We start from the raw sequence: 6,205 nt of genomic DNA, 5'->3' as shown, positions 1-6,205 counted from the left end.
ATAGTAGACCTAAATCAAAACATACCAATAATTATGTTAATCGTGAACAAACTAAACACTAAATATAAGCAGAGGTTGTCAAAAAAAAGCAAGACCCAACTGTATGCTGTCTATGAGAGTTACACTTACATATAAAGTCTCAGATAGACTGACAATAAAAGAACTGGAAAAGATATATCAGACAAACAGTAATCATAAGAAGGTTAGACTGGTTCTATAAATATCAGATAAAGTAAACTTCAAAACAAAGAGCATTGCCAGAGTTAAAGAAGGACATTTCATAAAGATGAAATGATCGATACAGCAGGAAGACATAAAAATCAGAAATATGTAAGAGACTAATAACAAAGCTTCAAGAGATGAAGCAAAAACTGACAGATTTAAAGGGAAAAATAAATTCATAATCGTACTTAGTTTAAATATCTCTCAACAACTGATCGATCAGTGAGGCAGAAAATCAGTAAAGACATAGAGAATCTAAACAACACTCTATCAACCACATTGCCCTAATTGACCTTTTTTTTTTTTTAACACCTATGGCAACTGGAATTCCTAGGTGGTCTCCCATCCAAGTACTAATCAAGCCCAACCCTGCTTAACTTCAGAGATCAGACAAGATCGGGCACGTTTAGGGTAGCATAGCAGTAGACCTTAATTGATATTTATTGAACAAGCCAGCCAGCAACTGTAGAACTGTTCTTTTCAAGTGCACATGGTCCATTCATAAAGGTAGACCATAGGCTGGGCCATAAAGCAAGCCTCAGTGAATTTCAAGATTGAAATCTAAGAGCACTTACTATGAGCCCTTTATTTGAATTATCTTATTTAATCCTTCACAATAATCCTAGGATATTGGTACATATTATTACAATATTAGTCCAGTTTTATACTCAAGGAAGCAACGGCTCAGGAAACTAAAAGTCACCTTTACTGGACCTCACTGTGACTTTTTCCAGTGATGCTTCCACAAACTAAAAGCTAATTTACTTATCCTTAGACCTAGCCCCACCAAATCTTTGCAGCACAGTGGGAAAAACTCAAGACTTATGATCAGAAGATCTGGATGTGCACCTGCCCTCACCTCTCACTAGCTATGTGTCCTGGGCAAGTCACATGATATCTCTAAGACTTGATTTGCACATTTATTGAGGTAGGCAATACCAGCCCCATTTTACAGATGAGGAAACCAAGCCTTAGATGAGTTACATCATATTGCATGTAAGTGGCAGAGCCAGGATTCAAATCCAGGTCCATCTGACTCCAAAGCCCACGTGTTCACCAACCTGGGCTCCACAGATCTAATGTCAGCACACCTGAGACCTACGTTCCTAGCACAGGTCTGTAATTTGCACCTCCAGGCATAGCCTATAATACAACCTAATATTTACATTAAAGGGTACTTTTTCGTGCTAAATCTCATTTAGATAATATTAAAGACACAGTAGAGCTGTATTGTTAACATGCACTTTCTGGGGCTGGTCAGCCTGGGTTTGCATCCCAGCCCTGCCATTTGCTTGATTCACAGCCTAGGCTAAATCATTTATCCTTTCAGGACCTCAGTTTCTCTCATTTGTAAAATGTGACTAAAAATAGTATTTTGCTTACTATGAGGATAAAATCAGTTGAAACAGGAAAAGTGCTAAAACAGCTGTGAGGTGCATGGTAAGGACCACAGATGTGCTGGCCCTTGTTTCATTATTAGGAAAGTCCCCACACTTTTTGTAGAATAAGCATCGTTAGAGCCTCAGACAGAAGAGGAACGATGCCAGAAGGCTTTGCTCGACTTGCCCGAAGGCACTCAGTGGGTTAGAGGCCGAGCCTGCTGAAGAAGTATTTCCAATTCTGGGTGCAGGGCTCATTTTTCTGCCCCACAGCTGCCTCCTGCTCCAGGCCAGGGGTCGGAGGGAGCACACCAAAGGGTGCAGGAGGCAAAGAGGTTTGGTGAGGAGGAAGGGGCCTTCCCTGCTTCCTTTCCTCAGCCTCTTGTAGCTGCAGGCTTGGCCCTACCCAGCAGAACCTGAGCCACCAGACCTGACAAGGCAGGAACACATGAGGAGCCTCCCCACAACAGTGGGCAGGATCCAGGATGATCCCTGGTGCCCTGGTGCCCCAGCCTGCATGTGTCTGCTGAGGGCACTGGGCTCACACTAGGGCGAGCAAGTGTGGGCAACAGCACATGTCCGCCTACATCACAGCCACAACATTCCAGATCTCCCGTCCCAGGACGAAGCAGTCACCAGTCTGAGTTAAGGGTTACGTTGCTGTTCCAGTTTCAAGTCCGATTTTCAGAAAGGGGCGAGGGGGTATTGTGTAACTTCTGGAAACGCGACAGAACGTAAATCACGACAAAACATGAAACCAGCTTCTTGAATTGCAAAACATAAGTCATAGTTCCGATTGTTCTGCAACAGTTTTAAAAAATATATCATCAAGATGGAAACTGAAAACGAAAATAGTTCTAGGAGCAACGCCTCTTGGAAAGGAACGCACTATCAGCTTAGACTGTGGCCCACCACCTCTCTTTGCCTCGTTTTTGCTTTTTTACGGTGTCTCCCTCTTGCCATGAAATCCTCTAACACAGTCAGCAGAAGCATCTGCAGCCCTGTGCTCTGTGATTGGTCCTGCAGACCTGAGGGCTCCCAGGCCCCATGGTTGTGCCCTGTGTGACTGGCCCACCATGGAAGAGGCTGAAGGAACCACACTGCCACCATGTGGGTGCCTCTGCTCACAGCCACTGCTAACTAAGAACCACAGCTGTCTGCCTCGCCACCAGCTGCAATTCCCCATGGGAATTGTTTACCCTCTGATGTCCTTGATTGGCTGGCTGGTCCGTGGGGCTTAGCAGGGAAGAGGCAGCAGTCTAGAGTCAAATCAGATCCCTGCCAGAGGCAATACAGCACCTTTAAGCTTCCACCCCCTACTATCTGGGTGACCCTGGACAAGCTACTTAACCTCTGTATGCCTCGGTTTCCCCGTGTGTAAGTTGGAGGCCGTAACAGTACCAACCTGATAGGGTTGTAGGATTAAATGAGTTAATACATGTAGGGTGCTTAGAACGATATCAGGTGTTTGGTAACTCCTCGACCCATCAGGAACTTTCAAACCCTTTGAACATGATCCACAGTAAGAAATACATTTTATAAATGTACAGACAGACATAACGCGAACAAAATAATACTTACAACATGCAACATATTCTGATATTTTCAACTGTTTTCTTTCTAAAGCTGATCACAACCCACTAAATTGATTTTATAAACCTATTGATGATTCACATTTCACTGTCTGAAAAACATTGCAATAAATATCGGTAAGAGGTAGCAATAGAAGCTTTACACTTAGCTCAGGCTGCCAGTCCTGGCTTCCTTCCCTTCCCCTCACACCTTTCCTGAACCTGCCTTGTGACTCACAGGGATGAGCCGCCCTATAGCTGAGGAGCTCATTTGTAGCCTGCTGTGAGCGCTTCCTTCTCCATGTGTCTCACAGGGTCTCTTTATGCAGGAGGGAAGAGGATTCATTCATCTCTCATTAGGTGCTGACAATGGGCCAGGCCAGGTACTCCCTCCTTCCCGCACCCCCACAGCCCTATGAGGAAGGCATCTTCCCATTTCTCAGATGAGAAGCCTGAGGCCAACAGAGATAAAGTGCCTATGGAATAACAATAAATAGGACTGGTTCCCTTTCGAATTTGGAATGTGAATTAAGCAAGGAAATTGGCCTTCCAGAAAATGCTGTGGAAATGCTGAATAGGGTTAATAAGTGACTCTGGAAGAGAAAATGCTGGGGACGCAGAAAAAGAGAAATGAAAATGGACAGGGTGGAAGTGCCCTGCCAGATGGCATCTGGCAGTAACAGGAACAGCTGCATCAAGAAATGGTGACCTCAGGAGAGCCAGGAGTACTAGCGGTCCCCCTGAGGATCACCACTGTTGGCTTCAGTCCTAGGTGGGGACAGAGGTAAAAGCAAGAAGTCAGATAGGGTGGAGTGGCCATGCCTGCCCATGCCCTCACCTAGTCTCCTTCCTGTACTGGACAAGGGGCTCTGTTAAGTGGAAGGCTGGCATGGCTGCTGGTGGCCAGGGGATGTGGACTTATCCCAACTGTTGCCTCACTCCATCCCAGAAGGTCCCTGTGCAGCTGTGGCTGTGGCTCTTCCCACCAGGGGAGTGAGGGAGTCAACCTGCCAGTTGGACAGAGGACAAATAATAGCATGATGTGGTCGAGATGAAAACATGGCAATGATTTCAAAAGGCAAATTGGGGCTTTGAATTGTGGCAGGGACAATGGGATTTGGGATGGGAAGATTTGATGTGGGTCCCTGCTCTCTGTTCATGGAACAAATAATCACTGAGTACCTACTATGATGCACCAAGCGCTGAGGTAAGCAATGGAGAGACAGATGGACCCCCAGAAGCCAATAGTATAGTGAGGAGTGAGGAATAAATAGTAAGAACAGAGTACTGAGTGTGGTGATTGAAAGATGCACAGGGGATGTAGAAGCTCAGAGGGTATCTATTCCCACTGGAGGAGGTTCAGTAAAGTGTCCCCAGAGGTGATGCTTAATCTGGTATCTGGTAGCATTTTCTTAGATGGACAATAGAGGGGAAAGCCTTCCAATCATAAGGAGTAGCAACTGCAAAGTGCAGGAATGAGAGACACACTTATGCAGACTTGGAGTTGTGATTCCTACCGGAGTATAGACTGAAATGGAGGTGCGAGATATACTATGCCAATTTACCTGCTTCGTGATCTTGGGCAGGTCATGTAACCTCTGACTGTAAACCACTCCCTTAGATATTGTGCTAGCTAATTACTGCTTGGCTATCGCCCATGGGAACATAGGCTATCGCCCATGGGAACATAGGTCGTCACCCATGGGAACATAACATTCTAACAATAAGCTTTCTGCTTCTGTACCCCCGCTTGCACAACCGACCTGTGGATTGACAGTAAATAGAAGAAAAATTAACCTTTGTGTTTAAGACAGAATGAGGAATGGGATTTAGGGGTTAAAAACCCTGTACCTCTACATTTCGGGGCTGCTTAATTTGGGGTCTGCGTACCCCTGGCAGACCCAGCTGGCTGAATAAAGAGTGTGTTTCCTATAACTCACTGGTTTCTGGTGGTCCGTGTGTCTTTCGGGGGTTGGCGGCTACAACATTTGGAGGCCCCAGCAAGATCTCGGGGAGAGGCCCTGGGATCTAAGACCAGACCAGCCTCTGAAGCGGTTGCTGTCCTTGTTGCGGATTCAAAGGGGTGGCCAACCTCAGACGTTCCAGGGCCCTTGAACGCCGTGACGGGGTCAGTAAAATCGACAAGGACACAACCTTTAGGACACATTCTTTGTTCCTGGTCCCGACAGGAATCTCCGAGGCCTCGATGTCTGGATAAAAGGTACCTTTCTGTTCCTGTTTCTGTTGACCGGTCGCCAGGGGCCTGTGGAGAGACTGGACGCAGTCATATCTCCCAGACCATGGCCAGGCCACAGGACGCCGCCTCCTGTGCCCTGTTTTCAGGTTCTGTCTATTGTCTTTTTGTCTTGTCTAGGTTGTAGGTAGCAGACTTCTCTGGGTCCACCTACACCCCAGTAATTGTTCTCATCTGAGTGTCTATTTTGTGTTTTCTGCGCAAGCGATGGGGGGAAGCCCGAGTTCACAAAAGACACCCTTGGGTTGTCTCCTGCAACATTTCAAAGAAGGGTTTGTAGAGGGAGCTGACTATGGCATAAAGTATTCTCCAGGCAGATTAAGGACGTTGTGTGAAGTCGAGTGGCTGTCTTTTGATGTAAACTGGCCTCCAGAAGGTTCTTTTGACAGGGGTTTAGTAAGGAATGTTTGGAAGAATGTCAGGGAGACCCGGGACATCCCGATCAGTTTCCCTACATTGATCAATGGTTAAACCTTGTTCAGACACCCCCTCCTTGACTCTGCCAGTGTGCCCTTTCTCTAGGGGCGCGAGTCTTAGTTGTGGGCACCCCAAAACATGCAGCAATTGAATCTCCAAGACAGCCCAGTCCCTCAGTCCTCCAATCTCCACCAGAGGACAGGCCCTTGATATAGTCTATGTGCCTTTCTCAACTAGTGACCTATACAACTGGAAGGCACAGAATCCGCCTTTCTCTGAGAAACCCCAGGCATTAATGAGACTCTTAGAAAGTGTCTTTCAGACTCACTGCCTCACCTGGGACGATTGCCAACAGCTTTTAA

The 6,205-nt window shown here is 46.4% G+C and overlaps 1 pseudogene; it reads right to left on the bottom strand.

Moving 5' to 3' along the window:
- Window positions 1–531: 531 nt before the first annotated feature.
- LOC111736048 lies at window positions 532–650 on the bottom strand (annotated as a pseudogene).
- Between the last annotated feature and the right edge of the window lie 5,555 nt (window positions 651–6,205).

The sequence above is a fragment of the Pteropus vampyrus genome, unplaced genomic scaffold (genome assembly GCF_000151845.1).
Source record: "Pteropus vampyrus isolate Shadow unplaced genomic scaffold, Pvam_2.0 Scaffold16, whole genome shotgun sequence".
NCBI lineage: Eukaryota > Metazoa > Chordata > Mammalia > Chiroptera > Pteropodidae > Pteropus > Pteropus vampyrus.
This window is presented reverse-complemented; position numbering and strand designations above follow the sequence as displayed.